The sequence below is a fragment of the Mycteria americana genome, chromosome 3 (genome assembly GCF_035582795.1).
Source record: "Mycteria americana isolate JAX WOST 10 ecotype Jacksonville Zoo and Gardens chromosome 3, USCA_MyAme_1.0, whole genome shotgun sequence".
Classification (NCBI taxonomy): domain Eukaryota; kingdom Metazoa; phylum Chordata; class Aves; order Ciconiiformes; family Ciconiidae; genus Mycteria; species Mycteria americana.
This window is the reverse complement of record NC_134367.1, coordinates 35,676,609-35,700,956: the sequence shown is the minus strand read 5'-3', so window position 1 is coordinate 35,700,956 and position 24,348 is coordinate 35,676,609. Positions and strand designations below refer to the sequence as shown.

The 24,348-nt window shown below is 39.1% G+C and overlaps 2 long non-coding RNA genes across 3 annotated transcripts in view; both read right to left on the bottom strand.

Annotated features, from left to right (window-relative positions):
- Window positions 1-24,348, bottom strand: part of LOC142407668 (uncharacterized) — a 500,339-nt gene that overhangs the window by 309,250 nt on the left and 166,741 nt on the right. The window lies entirely within an intron of this gene.
- Window positions 917-9,082, bottom strand: LOC142407666 (uncharacterized). Its single transcript, XR_012775002.1, has 3 exons — window positions 8,835-9,082; window positions 2,857-2,935; window positions 917-1,390 (listed from the first exon to the last, which is right to left on the bottom strand). It is a non-coding gene; the product is annotated as an uncharacterized LOC142407666 (long non-coding RNA).

Here is a 24,348-nt window from a genome sequence, read left to right as displayed (position 1 = left end):
AATATTTAATTAATAATTAATAGTGTTTATCTAGTCACCTGAAAAAATCTGCCTGACTCTCTACCATCAATGACCAGTGCAGCCCAATTCCAGTTCAGTTTGTATGGACTGGAAGGCTCCTCCCAGGCTGAACTGAGTTCCCAGCTATGACAGGAAACCACAAGCTATGTAAACAAATGGATATTTTGGTAAAGAAGATATCCAACTTTGTATTTAGTAATTGTTAAAACAAATAAGTACTCTCACAAGTAATAGACAAAAATAATACAGATGTAGGATTTATGGAAAAGTTGGTTAAAGACACATTTTTTAGTGTCTGATCATAAAGAAAACATTTTGTTATGTATTTGCCAAATTTCTATAGATTTTTTGAGAGATCCACGCTTACTTCCTCCTTGCTTTGAATACTTTGCTTTCTGCAGAGGTTTAATGATTGCAGTGTTAAGATGTTCCAAGTGTTAAATTTGTGATAGTTTTGGCATGTCTGTTTGATGTAGGATTAACAGTGAACAATATAAATTGAATTTGTATTTACACAGCTGGCAAATGTATCATATAATTTCAAAGGAAATAATTATTATACCATAATTACGCAAAGTGAATGTTAGATTGTACTCTCAGCTCTTCTGCTACTTAATCTTTTTTTTCCCTATTTCTCTGTTTAGATCACAGTTCATAAAGCCAAGAGACACCTACATGCATTCGAAAAGGCCTGAAGCTCAGATTCCTTTTATCGAGGAGCAGCCTCTGCCCTCGCATTTCAGCCCTGTGGGAAAAGCAGCTGCATATCTGTAGCATTGACTAAAAGTGGTCTACTCTTGACATCTGTTCTAGGAGAGGAAGCAATAAGATCTTTTTCACACTTAAGCAAGTAGTAGAGATGACACATAAAATTGAAATTCTGTTTCTACGGAAAGTTGCTGATTTGTTTCTGTTTAACTACTTGGACACAGGTTCACACAACAAACCCCATGCACAGATCCATTCACAAGACCAGGGCCTTTCTCAGGGGTGCAGCTCACAGAAGCAGAGAAAAAGCTGATGTTTTGAACAGATGTCTGTCAAAGTACTGAGTATTTACTCCTTTTCCCTGCTGTGTCCTCCCTGTTACGCACATAGCTATGCAATTGCAGCTGAACCACACTATAGGATTGGTCCTCCTGGCTGATGATCAAAAAGAGGATACGCATGCACAGTTATTTAGAACTTTGTCCTGTTTTGGATCCCATAAATGTCTTGGTACTGTCCCAGAAAGAGGTACTACAAATGCTTCATTTCCATATTCATGTGTCTTCTTCTTACTTCTTCTGAAGTTATCCATATTCTTGCAGAAAGTTTCTCTTGAATATACCAGCTTCAGGAAGACACTTGGTAGCTTATAGAGTGAAAACTGTAAGGGAAGCACCAAAAATATTTTGTATTTTATCATGCATGATTTATTTAACTGAGTACCCAGACAGCTACTTCTGGCTTAAATTATTAAAACCACCTATAATTCTTCACACTTTCAAAAACAGCCACAGTATAACACAGTAGGAAACATCAAATCTCAGCTCTGCACATATTTAGGTACTATTTTGCCCAGCTTAAGCATTCATTTTTGGAACTGCTGTCTATTCAGACTATTCTGTTTCTCCTTTGGTTTCACACTCCCAGATTTCATTAAAGACTCTTTTTGTCAAATTGTTTGGAGCCTCAAAGTAGAATTTCCCTTCACATTAGGATTGGGTAACAAGTAGCATTAATATTTTAGAAGATTTCTTTTCCCTCTAGCAAAGGAATTATTTTAGTTGCTTCATCATAAACACAGTGATTCTGGTGTGGAAATCAATGTCCTTGCATTAATTGTACTGTATTAATGCTAAGTATGTTGTTAATTAATGGCATATTAATAATAGTCTTGATTCAGGTATCAATATCTGAGTGCATTAAGGTCACATTCTAGTCTACACCTTCTGTCTCTGCCTACTTTCTTAAAGATCCAGGACACTGCAGGCGTAGGAGCCCTAAATCCATTCCCTGGCTCCCCATGATCCTCTGGCACATATTTAAGACATGAATCACAGTTTTCAGAGGAATTTCACAAGGGCCAGTTTTGCAGTTTTCCATATGAGCACCTTTAGAATTGCTCTGCTTTGGGATGATGCTGGCCAGAAGCCATGCTGGAGCTAGGGATGGAGCAGTGTGAGCGGCACAGATGTCACCAGCTCCTGGAGAAGATAAGGCACCTTCACAGGTTGGGACGGTGCAGGAAAACCTTCTCTTTGAAAAAAACCCACAAAACAGAAATTATGCCTGTTATGCTAAAGACCTTTTCTTATAATTCTTTACCAGTGAAAACTGAGTTTTATAAAAATTCAAAACCAGCAAATGAGAAGATTTTACTCTCAAAAGGAAGAAAGATGAGAGATTTTGAACAGCTCAGTAATCAGCTTCACATGGACAGTGATTTTATATGGAAAATTCATAAGTAGTATGAACCTGCATGGCACTATAAAACCATCAGATATTAGATAGGTAGGGAGACAGAGAGATAGCTAGTTATTAACCTGAGGGAGCCAAAGAAAAGCCTCGCTCACATCCTTTTATGCATCTGCAGTTACCCCACATATCTCTACCTCTATTGACCCACGTATATGCTATGTATGATCCAAGTTTGAACTATTTATTTCTACACAATGCCACACCTTGTACACGGGTATATTCTCATAAAGAATACTATTTATCACCTGCTCGTACTCTTACTTAAATATAAGCCATGAGTAAAATTTTAAAAAGAGCATACAATACAACTGTTTGGCATAGTGCTTTGTAATAATTTCAAGAAATACCAGAGAATCAATGGGACAGACTTACAAGGACAGACCATATGTAGAAGTCATGCCATTTCCTTCTTGTTTCTAACAAACTAAAAGCAGACTGCTTAGTCCTACACCTAAGAAATAAAATTAAAAAAAAAAAAGAATATGAAGAAAAGCTCTGAAAAAAGCGAGACTATTTCCCAGCTGTTTCAGATAAGCTTTCTCAGATAACAGAAAGATGACTGCTCTAAAGAAAAGCTGTCATTTAAAAATAATAAGGTAGTTTTTGTCAGAGGTAACAAATACATCTTGATTGCATTTCTTGTTGGATTGGCAATCTATTATTGATGGACATGAACTTTAACCTGTGGTTTTCCAGTGTATTTTGGCAAAAGGAGCTTAAGCTGGAGGTCATTGCCTGAATTTAGTTTGATTGACCAAACACTGTCTGATTTACCTTATTAGGAAAGACGTCTGACAGTGGAGGCTGTGTCAGCATTCCAGATGAGAGCCGTTCGCCACTGACCAGCTTATGGAAATTACAGTACAGAATTTTAAAAGATGAACATTTCATTTCCAGTGCAAATGTCATTGCTCTATTTTAATTGCATCTTGGAAGACGAATATTACAGGGGTAGTACACAGGTCCTTTTCCTCCTATATGTAACTTATACACGTACAGACTTCTTCACACAGTATACAACAAATAGTACATATAAGTACAATATGTTTAAAATAATGTCTTACACCAATTCAAATTTTATGAGACCAATCTTTGGCTCCTTACTCATGCCTTACATGTTTAAAATCTGATTGCAAGGAGCATGAGCAAAGGCTATGTTTCTCTCAAAGAAAAAATCGAGTAGTCCCAATGTTCTGCTACAGAAAACTCGAATAAGAATATATTCAGAGTCAATAACCACCTTTTGCAAACTCCCCAGCACACCAAAGTGAGGCAAGTTTTGTGTAAGGTATTTTAATAGTAGAATTTCATCACAGAAACATAAATATAAATGTCACAAGCTTAAACGTCACAAGCTTAAAATGTCACAAGCAAGACTTTCTAGAGAGATAGGAAAAAAATATAAATATTCCTTTAAGCACTTAGGCTTTTTTGGATTTGAAATGGGGATGAAGCACAACTTGAACTGTAGGAGGCATGACACCTCATTGGTTTCTGCTGGCCTTTGAGAAAGTCCTGAAGTGTTTTTCACCATCCTAAAACTCTGTCACATCCAGGTTTGCCATTCAGACCTCAGCTCAACATAGAGACGTGTTTTTGGGACCTATTGCAGAGATTGCTCTTACAATCTTTCTGGGAAAAAAGGAAGGCATTATACCCCATGTCACTGAGGTGCCTCCATGGTACGAGGTTTCTCTGCTCCATGTAACATCAAGGACAAAGCAGGAGAGACAAGGAGGTACCTGACCAGTTGTTGTCATGCAGCAAGTTTCGGGGATATCATACGGGTTCATATCCCAGAAGGGGCTCAACCTCCTTGTAAAATTGAACTGGAAGGATATTAAGAGGAAGACATCCCCAAAACAAGCTGGGATGCCCCATCATGCCTGTCTGAGGAAAGGTTTTAGGGGCCCAGTCAGGGAAAGGGGGAAAGGGAGCTGTTTATCAAGCAGAAACAGCTCTGTAAGGAAACATGATCCCCAGTGTGAAGGTTACTGCTGCACAGTTCCCAGGCAAGTTCAATTAATAAATGTGTGGCCTAAATAAACCACATCCCTCCAATCTTGTTTTCTCCTTTCAGGTCCAGGACAATGGGGCCTGTGTGGTGGGCACAGCATAAATTTCACTCTGTTTTTCATACAATATTTTAAAAAATATACAAGCCTTTTGCTCTAAAGGACAAGTCAGGTGTTGAATATTTTGAAAGGCAGTAAATACTGTCAAATTTAATAACTGTCATAGTTTAGCCCCAGTTGGCAGCCAAGCACCACGCAGCCACTCACCCCCCCTCCTCCCCGGTGGGATGGGGGAGACAATCAGAAGAGCAAAAGTAAGAAAACTCGTGGGTTGAGACAAGAACAGTTTAATAATTGAAATGAAATGAAATATAATAATAATAATAATAATAATAATAATAATAATAACAACAACAATAATATTGTCATGAAAAAGAAAACAACGAGAGAGAGAGAGAGGAACAAAACCCAAGAAAAAAACAAGTGATGCAACCGCTCACCACCCACTGAGCAATGCCCAGCCTGTCCCTGAGCAGCGATCGCTGCCCCCTGGCCAACTCCCCTCAATTTCTATACTGAGCATGACGCCATATGGTATGGAATAGCCCTTTGGCCAGTTGGGGTCAGCTGTCCTGGCTGTGCCCCCTCCCAGCTTCTTGTGCACCTGGCAGAGCATGGGAAGCTAAGAAATCCTTGATTTAGTATAAGCACTACTTACCAACAACCAAAACATCAGTGTATTATCAACATTATTCTCATACTAAATCCAAAACATAGCACTATATCAGCTACTAGGAAGAAAATTAACTCTATCCCAGCTGAAACCAGGACAATAACAAGAATTTAGAAGTGATCTAGCTGTTTCTACTCAGAAAAATGGAGTATGGATTGATAAGTTTTATTGCACTCATAGATATTAAAGCAGAATTTTAAGGCCATCAGCCTCCAACATGGGAAAATGCCTCAGAGTGTTTCTTTACTGCGATGTACCTCAAGTAATGACTGGGTTTGGGAAGTATTACTTTTTCATCACAAATCTTACAAGGCCTTGAAGGAGAGCTGGGAAAGGAAGAGCAGAGGAGATAGGTCTTCTCATTGCCAGACTGCCTGACCTGTCCTTTCATGGGAGGCAGCCTTAGGGATGCTCTGCCATTCATTTGCTGCTCCAGGCACCAGCAGTGACACTGAGGGAGCCCTTTCTCTCCCATGAACCACATCAGGTGTTTTCTGTCTTCTGCCTCGGAGTTTCCTGCTCAGCTGCCATCGTGCAACTGAAGACTTCCACAAATCTTCCTGCAAATCTTCATAAGCGGCAGCACTCCACCACCATACACCTAATCAGTACCCAGACTATCACAGTCCCATCGTGGAAGACCAAGAAGCTCCCATGATGCAGCTTTAGCTCAAAATGCTAAATGTATAGAAGCTCAGACATCCATATGGACACAATACTTTTATGAAATGTCCAGAGGCCTGTGATAATCAGCAATTTCAGTAGCTTTCTGCCCAGCCCCTCTGAGCCACAGGGCTGGCCACATCATTCCTGCATTCTCTCTAGCACGCAGAGTTATAATGCACTCTCCAGCTCCCCACTAGGGCTTCAGCAACTCTCAGCTCCCTTTTACAGAAGTAGAAAATGTTTCTGTGTAGTTACTGAAGCTTCCAGTGGAAAGGCAGGGTGTATTTTATCTTATATTTCATACCTAGCTCTTAGGCTTACAAAATTAAGCTGCCTTCCCTTCCCTGTCCTGCCCCACCCTGCCCTTCTTTTTTTTTCCTTTTTTTTTTTTTTTGGCAGGGAAGCGCCAGATCATGTTGAACTCAAAGGATGAAAACCACAAGAACGTAAGAAAATCACGACAACCTTTGTTTAAATCATGTCTGTATGATGCCAAAAATATTTGCTCCTGGTATTTATTCCCTATTGTCAAAATAATTGCAAATAGCAGTCCATCTGAAACACATGGATTAACTCACTGGCAGAAAGCAAAGCAAGAGTCCTGTGAGCTGTACGAAGCACGCCACACTGACACTGGAGATTATCCACTTGCATTACTTCAAAAATTATTTATATTCATCAGTGCTTCAAAGAAACAAGGCAAGATGCTGATAAACTGAATAACAATTATCTGACCCACTACGCAAACAATATGAGTGACTCATTTAAACTAACATTTGAGATTGGCTGTACTAGCCATTTATTTTGGCAGCCATTTATTTCATCAACAAGAGATGAAACTGAAGTGAAATTGATTGAAGACAAATACTGATTACTCTGCCTTACACCACCATTTGTCCTGGAGCGTTGCAGCCACATAAAGAAATTAAATACCTGTTTGTTCTTTGTTTGTTTCCTCTGAATCAGAAACTGAGGTAATTCTGAAACAAATTATCGTAGTTAAAGAGTGCGGTATATTTAACACTGAGAATGGACTCACCTCTAAGGTTTATTGCAAAATCCATTCCCAACCAACTCAGATGTTGGTGATGATGTCAAGCAGAAAAATACAGGCAATGCCAAGTGAGTAAACTATCCAAAACTATCTTCCTATAGGTGTTCTTGCCTCTGCTTTTCAAGGAGACCCTTCTGATCAGTGCAGAGAGAGCAAGGACCATCTTTACCTTTTGTGTTGTGTGAGCCTGGGCTGCCAGGCTGTGGCGTGGTTGGCTTCCTTGCTGAACCTGGGTGCAACATATCTCAGGAGCTTGGCTTGAGCATGGGTAGCCCGTCAGTCCTAAAACCTTGAGTTGTAACTGTTGAACTGAATCACCCCCTATTCTGCAACAGGAAAACACTCAAAAAGGTACTTATCTGTAAACACGTATATGGGCTTCATAGCCTTAAATTAGATTATTCAGGTAGGTGCAGATCAGTATATGCCTAAAAGTTTTGCTCCAAAGAGATGGATTTAGAAGCATTAGCTGTATAAGCACTATGATAACAGTCCCTGTATCCTGTCTGATTGCCTTCAGAGCTTTAATATTTTGCATGCCAGCCTTTAGTGTTTGAGAATAACCCAGCACGTGGTTTATATAAATGCCCCAGAGAAGCTGTATTGTTTGACATAGCAACTCTTTTTTTCCACACAAGCTAACAGCTGAAAAAGGTGAACCCCCACCTACATTTGCATGAGCTTTTGTCATGAGGCTGGATCTCCAAGACAACAGAGATCTCTGAATATAATGAAAAAAATGTTTTCTGCACTTCCTTTTACCCTTTCTGTACTGTTCTGAAAACTGTATGTTTTTAATAAATAAAACTATATTCTTCCACTGTGAAAATACTGCCACAGCAATCAAGTAGATTTACCAGTACCATGTATTCTCAAGGAAACAGGACCATAACAAAAGATGAAATTCTCCCCTCAACTGCCTCTTTTTGTTCAATTGAGATTTGAAACATATTGCCACAAACTGTTTTTTTTACTGGGTGTTTATTTTGCAAGCATTCTTATATCAGTACTGAAAAACATTCTAAAGATGAAAAATTGAAAAAGACATTAGAAGTACTAATCTCAACTCCCTTCTCAACAGCAAAAATGCAACATGGCAAAAGAGGAAATTTAATTATTAATAATGACCACATCATGCAAAAAATTCAGCCCTTTGGGTCAGCAAATCCTTTCTTGCTGGAGATCAATATTGTCTTGTATTTTGCGTGCTTAACTTTCAAACAATGCTTGCTGCAAACTCATTTCAGCTTTCAGGTTTCTTGACTCATAAAACCAATTCAGTTGCATGTGATGGATTTCTAGTGAAGTGTGACTAATCACTTCAACCGTGTACTACTCCTTCTGCTTTTTGAATGAATAGGTAAGAATGCTTACTTTAAAAAAATGCAAACTGTAAAAATTATTTCTGAGAAATTGTCAGACAATTTGTAATTATGTGTGAAAAATTAATATTCTTATGAACAACCTCATAACTATGTGAAAACTCGTGATCAACAAATAATGGACCATTGCAAATATGCAGTAAATTTTTCGCGTTTATTCACATAAATATCTTCAATTCATTGTCGATGCTATTTAGCTAGCTTACTCTCCTGGGTAGTACTGTTTTGCAATAAATCAATACTGTTTATATGTATAAGAATGCCATCAAGACATATCTGACATGAAAAAGCCAATAAGAAAAAAATAATACAAAATTACATAAGCGAGCACTTATTTTATGCATCCTTATTTTGCTGTTTAAACTTTGAAGTGGCAATGTTTCATTAATAACATTTTAAATAATATATGAACATCCAGAGGTGTCTGTGTTTTCCCAGCAGCACACTCTGTAATATGGGAGCAGTACATGGTCTGTAGATAAAGGATAAGAACCAAGTACCTGATCCTTGCTTTCGCCAGAAGAGAAGACAAAAAAAGCAGTTGAGGCCATTTGCAAGGAGATATGGCAGACCTTTTAAGTCACCATTTCAAGCAGAACACAGCCAAAAGTCAGCCACAAAAGCAAAAGTTTGGGCAAAGCTACAATCACACCACCTAGTAATGACTACTTCTCCTCTTCAGAGGAGGGCTGCTATTCCTTTTTAGTTCTTCCAGAAATAAATATGCAGCTCGGGTAGCACAGGAAGAATCAATGCCAATGGCAGAGGAAGAAAAGGCAAAACCCTGAAATACTGGGAGATTCACTACCCTCATTCTCAGGAGGAAAACCAAAACGTAAAAGTAGTTGGTGACTTCCCCCTGCTGGCAGTGAAGAGAGCCATCTGTCTCCCAGCCCCGATTATTGCTGTCCCAAATGTTATTGACAGCCTAAAGAGGTACATCTGGGCCCTCTGGTACACGTTCTCCTTCATGCAAAGACAAACGCCTCGGCCAGAGTGAACCTAAGCAGACCACCAGTGATTACAGCACTCTGGCAGTGGCAAGGGTTACCCTCATCAGCCCTCCCAGGAAAAAATTCAGGGTTCGAACAGGGACGAACACAGCCTGAGGGTAAATATGGCCCTGCCAATAATGTCAGCAGTGGGGCTTTGCTTTCCTTACCGTGGGATGATATTCTGTGAACTACCGAGTGAGGATGGACTCCCCCAAAAGAAGATGAGAAAGAGTGTCTTTGCAAATACAATGAGGAATGTTTTAAATTAGGATAGAGGGGAGAGGGAGCAAATTCCTCCAGGTAAGTATAAACAGGACAGAAGCTTAAAAGGTAGTGGGACAAAGTTTTGCACAGCAGAATCAAAAGAGAGAGAAACTGTGATAGTGCATAAACTGCTAATCAGGAATGCCTTTATTCCAATGCAAGAGACATGGGAAGTAAACTTTAGAAGTAGAAAATCCTAATACATAACCCAAACCAGGATTTAATTGGTAGAGAAAATTTGATGGGCTATTTTTTTATGCCAGGAATATTAACATGAAAGAAACAACTTAAATTCCTTTAAACATGCTTGTTGGCTACTAGCAGATAGGTTAAGAAGTAATGGTCTTAAGCTGCTACAGGAAAAAGGGGGGTTAAAAGTGTAACAAAAAACCTGGGCATGCTGTGGGCTCTTCAGCGTCAGGAATGTTTAGGAACATTTCCAACATCTGTCAGGAATAGCAAAGACAAAACTGATGCTGTCAGAGGCAGCGAGTAGATAAGACGAACTCCTGAGGTCTCTTCCAGCCAACAGTTCTGTGATTTTCTGATCTCCATGTAAGCCTAAAGTGTGATTAAATCATTCAGGGAAGCATCAGAAGTATTCCGAAAATAGGAATTTGATCTGGTGAAAAAAATTCAGGTCTGGTATTTTTTCTTTTCCTATCACAAGGAAACCAAATTCACAAGATAAAAAGTCATTTCATTCGTGAGCTGAATACACAGTGGGTGGGAGACTTGCATAAGGCTACATGCAGCTCAGGACAAGGCTCTGCTTTGTCTGGTTTGGGGCAAGGTTTTTTTGTCATGATTAGATCATCCTACTTTATTAAATGATCAAAGAACCCCTACCTGGCCCTTCAGTCTCCCATACTGTGTCTGTTTTCAGATGGATTTTTTGACCAGATATTCTGTCTAGGGCCTGAAGATAGCTATTGCAGCTGCTGTTGGTTTTGCCTTCTGAATAGATGCACTATAGCAAAAGTCCTGGGCTCTCTCAATTCATGTTTTCTGATATATAAAGTTTCATTTGAGAATTTCTCTTCCACTCCAGAAGTTGCATAATATGCTCTTTCAAGTCTATTTCAATGTCTTGTGACTAGTATTACAGCGTAATACTATGGTGTATAGACTAAAGTGTAATACTATGCTCTCATCCTTTGCTCGACAACAAAAAGATTTCTTTGCAGCTCAGATCACTTTAGTAGTAAGGAGTGTCAAACTTTGCCCCCAGATCTTCAAAAGAAAATACAGTTTCTACAGACTCTGAGTAATTGACTTTAACAGTTTGCCTTCTGCAGAAGACATTAACTTCTACGGAAATGTGATAATAAGCCTCTGAGGCTTGCATGTAACGATTACCAAGTTGTACACTTGTAACATGAGCAAAGAGAAATGATTCACGTGTCTGTGAGTTGTTATAAAAGCACACAAGATCAATCAATCTTCTCAATTCATCTATTTTTGATAATAGGTTTCATACTGCAATATTTAATCTGGCCAATCTTTTTATTTCTGAAAACATAATTAAACTTCTGCCGGTTTTTTAGTCATGCTTAAATTCCTTCTGTGCTCAGTATGAAAAAAATATTCTTATTTGAATCTGCATTCACTCATACCAGTTTAGAAACATGTCCTCAATATGAGGGTGACATATATTCCTATGCTGCTATTTCCCTGGCCCCAAAACACTTTGCAAACTATTGAGGTGCTGGGTGCGATGGGAATTGACTTAATCAGGATATAGAAGAGGCGTTGTGAACACTGCAGGCTTAGATGGTTGCTGCATTGTGATTATTTTACTGGCACTGAAATTCAGCTCCATATGGAATGAAATGCAGTAACAGTTCGCTGTTTGAAACAGAAAAGGAACATCATGTGCAGCCATAACAAAAGCATCCTTCAGTACAAACAAATGTATCAACAACCATAACAAGACAATTCAGGGTTTAGCTCACCGAAGAACTGCTTGTTGAATCTGAAACCAGAAAAGATGACATTTTGTTATTGGAAATTTCAAAGAATTTGGAACCACCTGACAATTTCCTTTTGTTGAACGTGTACAGACAGTAAATTCAGTTCTGGGGGTTGCTGACAGATGCTACTCACTTCTACAGAAATTTTACAAATAGTATTTTAATCCTTTCTCCAGCTTTTTTGGAGAATTCTTCCTTGCCTGCCTATCTCAGTAAAACATGCCTTGGTTCTTTCTAGGCTGGCCTGCAGCTGTGTGATATATCTGGGCATGAAGCATTCAGTATTTAGGAAACTCAGCCCAGGGACAAGGTCTTTTGGTATATCTTACCTTCAAATACACCATAGCCATCTTCATTCCTACCTGTAGCTGTCTGTTGGTTACTGAATCAAATTCAAGTTGAGTTGCATGTGTTCAAAGACTCAGGGATTAACAGTAGGTTTAACAAAGGTCTGAATCTAGTTTTCCTTACAGACAGTAAAATAAAGATAAGCCAGTTAAGTACTTCTGATTTAATTACGATTATCTTTCTATATGGTCACACAAATGTGATAAAAGTTACTATATGAAATATCATTTGCTTGCACTGCAAAACCAAGAAGAAATAAAATTCACATTCTTGAGAATACCATATAAATATTCTAGCGAAGGTATTCTGATACCTTGTTAGCATAGTCAGAATCCCAATAGCTTAATAAAGACAAAGCGGATGCTGAATATTTGAGATGTCTTCTTTTGAAAACAGTTAATTCTCTGACTAAATCCTCAGGCAGATTTATCTCCAAGCTATCTAATGCATATATACCTTCGCGGTATACCTTACCTTCTAATGTTTTTACCCAAAATGTGGAAGCTAACTGTCTCCAGCCCTACTTTCATGCCTCTCCTCAGAGAGTAACTCTTTAGCTCTAGATTACATACTGTAATTGGCACAAAGTAGGATATAGATTTAAATACAAACTGACATCACAAACTAATATAAAAACCAGAAAGTCTCTATTCTTATGTCTATGCTACTGGGTTTTCTCCCTGCTCTTTCCTTTTTTCTGCAATGTAAACTATGAGGCTTAGTCTCAAAACCACTTTCTAACAGCATCTCATGTACGTCAAAAGTAAATCCCTCACTGGATTCACACACCTGTCTCCTGACTGTATTTGGGTCAGATTATAGACATCCCTATTTAAGATGTTCATGATGACTGCTATTGCAGAAATATCCTTGTGTAAATAATAATAATAATAATAATAATAATAATAATAATAATAATAATGTGTGGACTTCGCCTCTTAATCCCAGAGCTCATTTGCCAAGAGGAAATAGGGTCACTACTTTATTTCAAATTAGGCATTTAAGATTTACTTGAGTAGCACACATGCCATATATCATCCCCCACTACTCTGAGGGGAAAAAAAATATATTATTTATGTAGCTTAGCTGTAGATTTCTGTAAGTAAGTGCCTATTGAGACTTTACAGGTTAGCTTCCTGTTTTAGAATATTTTTACGGTGTTGTGTTATCTTAAGAAGGAAACTGTTCCAAGCAAAAAATGTAACTCAAACAATAACAATTTAGAAACTCATTTTCCAATTATGGCACTGAATCTAATATGAACAATGGAGGTATTTACAGCTGATAGCTACTTCAGAAGACATATGTTTCAGTATGACATGTGCTTTGACAGCCATTTGATTCTTGTCATGACTGTCTCTGTTGGGCTGGGCTGGAAAATATATGCAAGGGTTTAAGTTGTGCCCTCAGTAAGTAGGGGAGCGTATATATACATGCTTCCACAAAATTCACAGCATTATAAGTGTTATGTACCCACTGCCAAGGTTTGAATTTGGCTTGGGCACAATATGGAGGAGACACCCAAGACTAGGGTCTCATATTAAAGTGTCTCGGCTTTACTATACCATTAAAAACCAAAATCTAAGCATTGTCTTCCAGGGCCCATGTCTTCATTGCGGACAGGATGCTGGGAGACAGTGGACAAGGAGGGGATGCAGAAGCTCAGCCTGGGAAGCCATGTCCTAGGCAGGCTTTTGCCCAGCAGCAGCCCCAGCTGGAGCACAGGTCTCACCCACCAGCCCACACACACCCCTCGCTGCCACGCACAAGGATTTTGGCTGGAGAGTTGACTCCCTGCCTGCCTCCCAGGATTTAATCTCGGATCCGCTGAAAATATTGGCCACAGTCCCCCAGACTCAGATTGCACAGGACTGGGTCTTTAATGAGGAATAGTACTAATGTTAATATATTTCGCCTATCTTTACTACAAATGTTTCAGTTTTTGTGTGAGTGATTCATATATATGCCCACCCAGTCAGCTAGTGTACTGTTAGTGCAGCTTTACTGAAGTCAATGAAGCTAAATTGATCTAAACCAAATGTTCTTCATTAATTAATCCAACAGAGGATATAAATCACCTGTATTTAAATTAAACATATTTATATGTGACAAGGAGAAGCAACGAGCTTAACTTATTTTAAAAGTTCTTTCTGTCTTTCTTTGGAAGAACTGTATTTTATACAATATTCTTCCATCATAAATTTTAATCAAAACAACATCTCATTTGCTAAATGCCTGCTGTTCCAGCCTCAGTCATCGTCTTCACATAATTTTCAAAACATGTCAAACTGAAATTGTTTCTGATGGAGAGAAATGTCCACTTGGGACTGCGATGAGATCATCGAAGTGATTTCTACTTGTGACCTAAGCAGAAAAACACATTAACTTGCCGTTTTTATTACTGCAGGTTTCACTTCCTACAAGCAACATTTATGTGGTCTCAGTGAGAGGGTATTAAAGTTTAGATCAAGTTAAGACCACAGCAATAAGTGACCTTCTACTTCCTCTCAGCTGAAAACAGACCTTTCTGCAATAAAGCAGAAAAATGTCAGAGAACATCAATGTGTACTGTGTAGAGTGCTCATGGGCTTCACGGTGGACATACCATGAATTAAATTTTATTCACAATTATCATATTTATGCTGTAAAATTTTGCAGTCTTGCATATTTTAGCATTTGTGCTTAATCTTAACCTTATTTTAACCTCTTTTAATATGACAGGCTACACAAAATATATGCCCAGTTCCGTGCCATAGAAAACCTGAATTCTGTATGCCATAGAACTATTTTGCATGCTTGTTGTTCCCACACTCTCGTGGAGGAACAAGTACTCCTTCTGCCTGAAATATAACCGAGAAAGTCAGAGACATTCAAGACAAAGTGTCATCAGTCACCAGAAACCAAATGTCGCTTTCAGGAAATAAATTAAATATAGCCGTACTGTGTCCGTCTCACAAATCTCCTAATCCTGCACACATCTACCTAAATCCACCCCTATGAATTACCAATTCATGGCCACCGTGACCCCAGCGAGAGCCTCCAAAGCTGCCTTACTCCCACAGTCTGAGCAGCACTCACATCTAAAATCCCCATTCCTCTGCTTTGTTTCTCTTCCCCATTTGCTTTTGATAGTCTTCATCTCTCAAGAATTCCTTACTAAAAAGTCATTGGCTTGAGCTTCCAGTCAAAGACCTAGGAAATTAAATCATCTGGATGCTCAGTGAGGCCGTGAGTTCAACATATGGATTTAAACAAGTAAGAGTTCATTGGGTCTACCGAGGGCGGAAGGGAAGAAAAAAAATAATTCAGTAACAATTCACAAGTGGCAAATTACCATTAACCTCAAGAAAGCTCTCTGGTAGTTGCCCAAAGCCAAGTCCTTCTCTGAAAACTGTGTGACTGGGCAGCTGTTTGCTCCTCCCTTTCCCTCTTACAGCTCACTCACTACTGGCCCCAAGGAAGGGAAGAGGCCCAGTTTTGGAGGTCCTCAGCAGCCTGCCCCATTTGAGGCTTCAGGGAGGGGAAAGCCTCACTACATGGCTCCCATCCTGATAAACTATATGCTATTCCTGCTCAAAGCTGCTGCTGCTGGTTGCTCCCCTTCACCAGTTCCCCACCAATCATCTCTAGCTGAGTTTTCTGGTATTCCTGCAAATCATATTTGCTTCTAACCATCCTCGCTGGCCATGGCCTTTTACAGTCACTTAAATTAGCCAGGTTCACCACATTGCTTTAACATCCACTCTGTTGGCTGGACTCCTGCTCTGCTGCTACCATGGCTTGCTGAGCCATTCCTTGCACAGAAGCCTCTGGCAGTATTTCAGCTCTTGAGAAAGGAGGCACTGATAGGCACGATCCATTCAGCATCCATGCCACAGCTGACATGTTCAGTATGGAGTATTTTCCCTTTTTTTCCAAAAAAGTACTTCTCAGAATTCTTTGTGCAGTTTTTCTTCAGGCCAGGCTGCAGTCTGCAGCCATAGTACACACTGCAAACCCTCCCCCAGGCTCTCTGGAAATTTTTTGCCTACGCTTTTCACAACCTGATTATGAATGACATCATATCATTCCCTCAACTTTATAACAGAACTGTTTTTAATAGAAGTGTCACATACCATTGCCAAGCTGTGTGAAAGTTGGACTTGTTTCTGCCTGTGTATTGGCCTGCTCCAGCCACCACCCCCCTCTGTTTTTCACTTTTGCCCTCAGCACCCGTGGGAAGACTGTTTTTCCCGTCTCTGGGGAGCAACAGCTCTTCTTGCTCAGGCTGCAGTCCACCAGCCTGCATAGTTACACGATATAATATGAGTAACTCCACTACTGTTGCTACAATCACTCTAGACTTTCACCAGTGCATTAAAAAAAAATAGAAACTGGTCTAGAGAGAGTTTGAGATGCTGGGTTAGATACGCATTGCCAATATAGAGCTGTAGTACAAAAAATTAAGGCTCGGTTTTTCTACGCTCCAGTTTTGGAGTAGAATAAAACCTGATCTAAGTTCTACTGCTGCTGTAAATCACACAGAAGAGCTTACTGACCCATGGATAGTGAATTTAATGGGTTGCAGAACTGGTTCTTAATGCCTGGTGTAGGCAATCTGCAGATCCTGCTCTCACTGTGAGGCAAAATAGTTAGGGAACTTCAGTGGTTACAGGTTCAGGTTCATACAAACTACCCTTTAGACTGCCCTCTGAAATTAGTTTGGCAATTTTTATTATTTCTAAGTTGTAAATTTACAGAACATTCAGAAGGGAAAAAGTCTATGCCCTCTGCCTCTATTTTTCTTCTGCCTTATATTTGCAGGCATTTGTTCTTTAATTCCTTATATAGTAAAAGAAACACCAAATGAGTTCCCAAACACAGTATGTGGAGCTTTTGAAACCTGTATACATAAAAATAGTGATTTATGGTTTGACACTGTAGCAGACTTATGTGAAAATGGTGTCTATTAAAAGAAAATTTGTGTTACCAAAAATAAGTCTCTTCTGAAATGAGTAAAGGAAAGAGTTGATGTGAGAGGAAAACCAAAAGCAAACAACAAAAGGAAATGAAAGCCTTAGGAAAATAAAACAAATTAAACCAAAACAATCAGGTTCAAATTTCCAGAGTTGCAGTGTGGATTATTGCTATTATTGTTCTTGAATTTCAGTTTCAGGAATGTTTGACTGGTTAAGTGGTTTCTGCATTTCCGCTCATTAACTTGATTTTTAGAAAGTTCATGAGAACATCATTCTTTCTATTTCGTCCTGATTAGCTCATGCTTCATCTCTGTCCCAGCTGTGATGTGTTAAACTATGCTTTGGTGGTCAAATACCAGCACCAATTTGAAACTCCCAGCTTCAGGACAATACTCGTCTCAAACTATATCACTAGTTCACTTAACTATGTAGTCAACAGTAAGAGAAACAGAAACTTGCCTGGATTTGAAGATGGGGGAAAATAACTACTTCGAGCAGGTAAGCAAAAGGCAAGATTATATATCTAGACAGTGATCCTCTGTGTTTGGCTGAGAACCACTATGAAAAGGTAAAAAAAACCCTTCTAAATTTATTGTAACATCTCTACTCTCACTATAATGAACTTCCATGGCCCATTTCCACTGGCTTCTGTAAACAAAGGGAAAATGCCTGAAAAATACAGTATAGAACTTCTAGGTATGACTGTGAGGGTCTCTTCTGCATTTTTTGGCACTTTTCTTGTGTTGATTCCTCAATAATCCATTTCTGGAAGAAGAATCAATTTGTGGATGTAATATTTGAAACTGTGGGATGGAAAATTTTGGTTTTGTCTTCATTAGTCAATCGACTCATCTCCACCAGTATTCTGAAGCCATTTCACCAAAGGTTAGAGGTGCATATACTGCAAATGTAGAAGGCAGAGCAGCCCTGTCCATAAGGTCTGGCCCAAAACAAGTAAAACAAAACTCCAATATTATGGCTTTTATTGTGGAATAATACTTACAGAAAATGAAATCTTGAGCCTCATGAGAAGTTTAGTGTAAGATACTGATTATTTTTAGAAGAATTGCAGTTAAATCTCGAAGAAATAACTGGTATTTTCTAAGGGAGATTTAGATAACACAATGGTGCTCTTTTCATTCTTACTTTTATACTCTCTCAGATAACTTTTATGTTCCTTTTACCAAGAAAAGTGCTTCCTTTATGCTCAAATGAAAATGAACTCTGTCATATGCACAGGCTTCCTTCTCTTGGAATTTGCAAAAAAAGAAAGTATTTACATTCCTCAGAGAAGTTACATTACATTACAAAAGTGTCATGGCCATTTAATATATTTATATTCTGCTCCAATTTCTAGAGGCTTGGATGTTACTCCTGCTGTTCTCTGTAGGCAAAATAAATGCATGCAGGGCTCAGCACTGCCACAGAGATTTACTGTTCTCCTAGACTGTATCTTTTGCTGTTTTCACAGAAAAAAAATTAAAGAAAAAGCATACACATATCAATGCTTGTTGCTATACATAATGTGCAATACGTCGTTCTGGCTTAGTAAAGATACAGAACCATGCAAAGCACAAGGTTCAGATACACTTATCAGAATATATCCAGGAATCAAGCACTACATTATGCATGTCAAATGGATTTGTTTGCATGGGTCACAGAAACAAGAAAAGGGGGTTGGAGCAGTGGGAGGAGATGTTTAGGTAAAAAGGTGAAAAAGAGGTGGGAAAAAGGACAGTGGCAGAGACTGTGCTGCAGTACAATGGATAATATGACTTTATATGCCATTCTAGTCATGTGCCTCAAAACATCCATCCAAAGATTTTGTGGGGCAGCAAGTAGATGTGAATACATAGGTTTTTTTATGTAAGCATCTTTCAGATCATTGCACTTTCAGAGCTTACCCCATTTGGCTGGTCGTTCACACCCTCTACTCAAAGGCTCTAATTTCAAGTGCCACTTCACTGCCCCAGGCATGAGCTGGCACCCTCACTTCATACAGCTCTTCCTAGGAGCCAGGCACCCTTTGGACACCCAGGAAGGGACCTGGGTGCAGTGGGAGCTGGAGTAAAGCATCCCAGTGTTCACTTTCTCTTCCAAAAAAGGAGCACTCCAGAACTGCAGTCGGTTGTCTTCAGTGACCTTCAACATCTTCCAAATCCATCGGTCTTAATGCTGCGTCTCTTAGGCCTGGGAAAACGAGTGGAAGACACTGAATATTAGTGATGAGACAGCAGATCAGGAGAAAGACTTCTCCCCTCTCAAAACAAAAACAGAGTAGAAAAGAAACTGAGGGACAGGTAAAGAAACAGAGGTGTTCAACATGAAACTGAGAGTCCCCCATGAATCCTTTGGGGAAAAAAAGATACTTTTGTGAGTTAGAAAATAAGTTTAAAGGCTTCTACATTGGTAGAGGTTCATGCATATTTCCAGCTGCCTCTCAGCTATTTTAGGAGCCAAAAAGAAGTGCCCAATAATATAAGCATGAAAAGATGATCCTTTTAATTTTCCTTCTTATGAAAAGGAAGTTTTGAGTATTAGAGTTTCAACTATTCCTCACATGGGATGAGCTACAAGGGAAAATACACAGGCAAAAGTCTATTATGCACTCAGGAAAAGGTAGGCAGATAGAGATGATCTATTTTTAGTCAGCACCTTTAAGAACAAGAAATCATTGTACATAAAATCTAGTTTCTATTTAATATTGTTGAAAGATGCCTCCTGCAAAATTTGAAACATTAATTTTGAGAAAAATTCTGTTGAGAGGCTGTGTTTCTAAATCTAGACTTACCTACATCATTTATCATCAAAGATTATTGCTTTAAAAGTATGAATTCTGCTTATTCCCACTTGAAGCCATCACACTTTGTTGCCATGGAGCCATCCATGATAGCACAGAAAAGGATTTGAGCTTGTGGTGGGCTGACTACAGAAAGTCCAACCCTTTAATTTAGTTTGGATAAAGACCAACATTCAGATGTTAAATTATGCAAATCTTTTCTCAACTAACCTTTTGGAAATTGCTTGCTCTCTCCCTTTGACCCTTCATCAATTTCTCCTTCCCTACAATCACTCACTCATGCCAGCACCCTGTAAGACAGCAGCATGCTGCAGTGCCTCCTCCCGAATTTGTCATCTTACCACACGCTGCCCACATTTGGATGGCTCCCAAAAGCTCTGTGAGCCCTGACAGCCCGCTGCAGTTCTGCTAAGCCCTTTCTTCTTTCACTGCTCTGATCCCATACAATGCCAAGAATTTTATGTACATTCAAAAGTATCTTACTGTAATTAGTTATAGTTTGTCTTATTAGAGGCTGCCACAGCATTATGAGCACTGATAACTTAATCATGACTTTCATGGCATTTACTATCACTAAAGACCCTTGAGTGCAATGATTGCAAATAAGTCTCTGTGTCATTAAGAGGTCATTGCACTTCTAAGTCTATGATTTCAAAGAGAATCTGAAAGTTATGACCATGTGCTCTCTGAGAGGCTCAGTGGCCAAAGATTTTTTTTTAATATAATCCAAAATAGCTTTCATTTAAAAAGCCTCACAGTTTCAGGGTCATGTGTCCTAATATTTTTTTTAATCTCCGAGACTGAACTTACTATAGTCAGATTCATATCAGAAGGAGGTTAGCAGCAGCACCACAACTTACATTTAATACGTCCAAGAATGCTGCAACAGATGAAAATGTAGCCTACAGCAATGCACACAAGGTAAGCATAGGGCTACTGTGGAATCATTAGGCTGCATGGTCTACTGGAAAGTTAGGGAAAGGAAAGAGTTAAACGAAAACGGACTTTGCTGGAATCAGAAAAAGCAAGGAGCAGAAAGGATCTGCTTCCACGAAGACTTATCTGATGTTTAATTAAGAGCTAAATTATGTTGAAGGTTTTAAGTAAAGATCGAAGGCATCAACAGATGAATACTGAAAACAATAAAGATCTTAGATCATTTTTTGTGCTTGTGCATCATTTATAGCTCATGCTATCCTACCAAAATAATCAGCAGTTTCAAGTGGATGTTTGGCAAAAATTTTACAGAAATATCACCACAATATGCAACAGTGGTTAGGGACAATGGAGATCAATATAAATGGAAAGGAAAGAAAGAGTCCTAAATGTCAGCACATTTCAGTGACTCCAAACTCCTTATAAAAGGATCTTTAAGTGGAAGCAGCCCACTGTTTTGTTTCTCATGGTTTTTTTCTTTTTCTTTTTTCTTTTCTTAAAATAATCATTCAACATTATAAAACTTCTGAAATAAAGTTTGATTAAATGCTCCATAACAGATAGCACAGAAATGAATCTGATTTTCCTTAGACACATGTTGTTGCACTTTCAAAACATGATGTTTTGCTTCTGTCGACAACCAAAGAACAGCATTATGGATAAAAGAAATAGGTTATAGTATTTTCTTGCTAACTTTCCTATGTATCTGATGCACATCAAGGGAAAATATCTCTATGAAATGTTTGATTTTTCTTTTCATAAACCAGATGATATTTTCTCATCAAGTTTGCAACATATGCATGCTGTTCCAACAAGTTTAGCTATACATTAATCATAAATCTTACCTTCTGCCAATGGCAGTAAGATCAAGATAGACCTAAAGGAAATGTAGAAAGTGGGTAAACCAGGAAATGTAAACATAATGCTGTAACACATACTGCTCAGCTCCACAAGCCAGAAATCTCAACGTTTTTTCATCTTTTCAGCTGAACTGTTATTCTATTTAAAGAAAATTGACCAGATTTCAACTTCGTACTCCACATGCAGGACATTTGTGTCAGGATAAAACAAGAATTTGGTTTCAAGACAATTATTTCCATAATCTGGAATTATTCCTTACTGTATTTTTTGGGACAAAAAGACAACGTACAGAACAAGACTATCAAGAACAGCAGTTTGTTTCTTATTAAAATGACTTGGACCTTGTCGTGGTTTAACCCCAGCCGGCAACTAAGCCCCACACAGCCACTCACTCACTCCCCCCTGCTGGGATGGGGAAGAGAATCAGAAGAGTAAAAGTGAGAAAACTCATGGGTTGAGATAAAGACAGTTTAATAGGGAAAGCAAAAGCTGCGCACGCAAGCAAAGCAAAACAAGGAATTCATTCACTCCTTCCCATGGGCAGGCAGGTGTTCAGCCATCTCCAGGAAAGCAGGGCTCCATCATGCACAATGGTTACTTGGGAAGACAAACGCCATTGTTCCGAACGTCCCCCCTTCCTTCTTCCCCCAGCTTTCTATGCTCAGCATGACGTCATATGGTATGGAATAGCCCTTTGGTGAGTTGGGGTCAGCTGTCCCAGCTGTGTCCCCTCCCAGCTTCTTGTGCCCCCCCAGCCTACTCGCTGGTGGGGTGGGGTGAGAAGCAGAAAAGGCCTTGGCTCTGTGTAAGCACTGCTCAGCAATAATGAAAACACCCCTGTGTTATCAACGCTGTTTTCAGCACAAATCCAAAACATAGCCCCACACTAGCCACTATGAAGAAAATTAACTCTATCCCAGCCAAAATCAGCACAGACATAATTCCTCTGACTTTTTGTTTTCCCTAATAACTTTCACCAGATGAATGTTTTCCCAGCTTTTTATCCCCAGTGTTGACATCTCTCACATCTGTGAGCAGTCCTTTTTGACCCATCTTCACTTCTTCTCATTGTGGCGGTGTGCTCCCCCCTCCCTGCGCAAGCAGTAACCACCAGTGGGATTCATCCTGATAACTGCATTCAGCTTATGCTGGACCTTGAGGATGGATGGCAACAAAGTAGCCAAGGGTTGCCCAAAGCAGTGATCTAAACGTCTTGCTGATATGCAAATATAACCTGATATTGCTGATATGCAAATACAAGTCAATCATCTCACTCCTTAAATAGTGGACAGCCCAAAAGCCCGTTGAGCTCTCCTGCACGGCAGCGGGCTGCACGCCAGGATCTCCCCTTGGGCAGGGATGCATCTCAAGGTTACTCCTCAAGGCTGAGAGATTCCTTGCCACAACAGATCCTCGGTAAGTGACTAACCAGCATGCTAACTTTGAAATCTTAGCTAAGTGATATGAGTGATTGATTGTGCACATATAATCCCTTAGACATAAACCATTGACCAAGTCTGGGACTAGGATTGGATCTAGCTGCACCTAGACTCCTCTCTGAGAAGGAGTTTAGAAAGCAAGGGGATCCTTTTCCATACCTCATGACTCAAAGGCAGGGTCTCCCTGACAGTTCTGTCTGACCCTGTCCTCTATGCAGTAAATAATCAAGTGTACCTGGCCATCGAATCTTGTTAAAACACTGTTGCATTGAACTTTAACTCCCTGTTCTATGTCAATAAAGTATATTTTTGCTTCTCTCTTATGAGTGAAGTGCACTATCACTCCATCCATGACACTCATATATTCCACCCATATTTTCCCAAAAGATAGCTTGTGTCTTAATTGTGGTTTCTTTCAAAATAATCTGGCTTGCTTTCATATTTACAGATTCCATAATTTTATTATTTTGAACCGTACTCGCTACACTAGGAAAGGACAAATAAATGTATCTGCAGGTATATAAGAAAGACACTGAAATTCAAAATTATTTTAAAATTGTTAACAGAAAATGGGGAAATCCTTAAGCAATGCACACTTTTGCAGTTTCTTTAAAACTGGTTGTTAGATTTGGACTATATTGTCAAAGTCTAACTATATAGAATTAACTACTTCAGGTGTATCCATTACCATTATTATTTAAAGTCCTTCAGCACTTTTGACACTAACAGTTACTTTATTCTGAGTTCATATATTTTCCCTTTCATATACTTCACATATAGTTTCACATACTTTCCCCTTACCCCTCTATTTTCCTACACTTGTCCCTCTCCAAATCACCTAAATCCATCCCTTTCCTCCCCTAAACATCCCATAGTCCTGTGCTATCCTGAAGTGCTCTTTAAAAATTTAAATCTTGAGATTTAAAAATCTGTTTAGTCTATAGTTGTTTCAGGGTTAACACAGGTTTGTTGTTTTCTCAGGAGAGACATCTCAGTGTGCAAATATGGAATGAGAAAACTAACTGCAAGTGATCAAATTAATTTAGAGAAGAGCGACTATGAACAAAAAAAGTTGTTTGAGGGGGAAACATGAGACATGAAATGGTAGTGTCATGGAACATGAAAGAATAAGCAGAAATATTAAAGGTATACATGGGTGACTACCAGAGAAAAACAGAAATTTCACAAAGAATACATTAAAAAGTGCCTGCAAACCACAGGCAAATAATTCTGACTGGGTTCTTCTACCAAATTAAATTTTTTGCAGACTAGTTGTCCTGGAATTCTAGAAGGGAAATTAGCTTAAAAAAAGGAAGGAGAAAAAAAAATCTGCAGTCCTCAGTTCCACTTATACTTCTGTGTCATGGCTTGCTTTCCTTAGCCCTTATCCATAAAGCAAACTTGTTCCCTTCTTTGAAGGCCTGTTTGTTCACTGGCAAC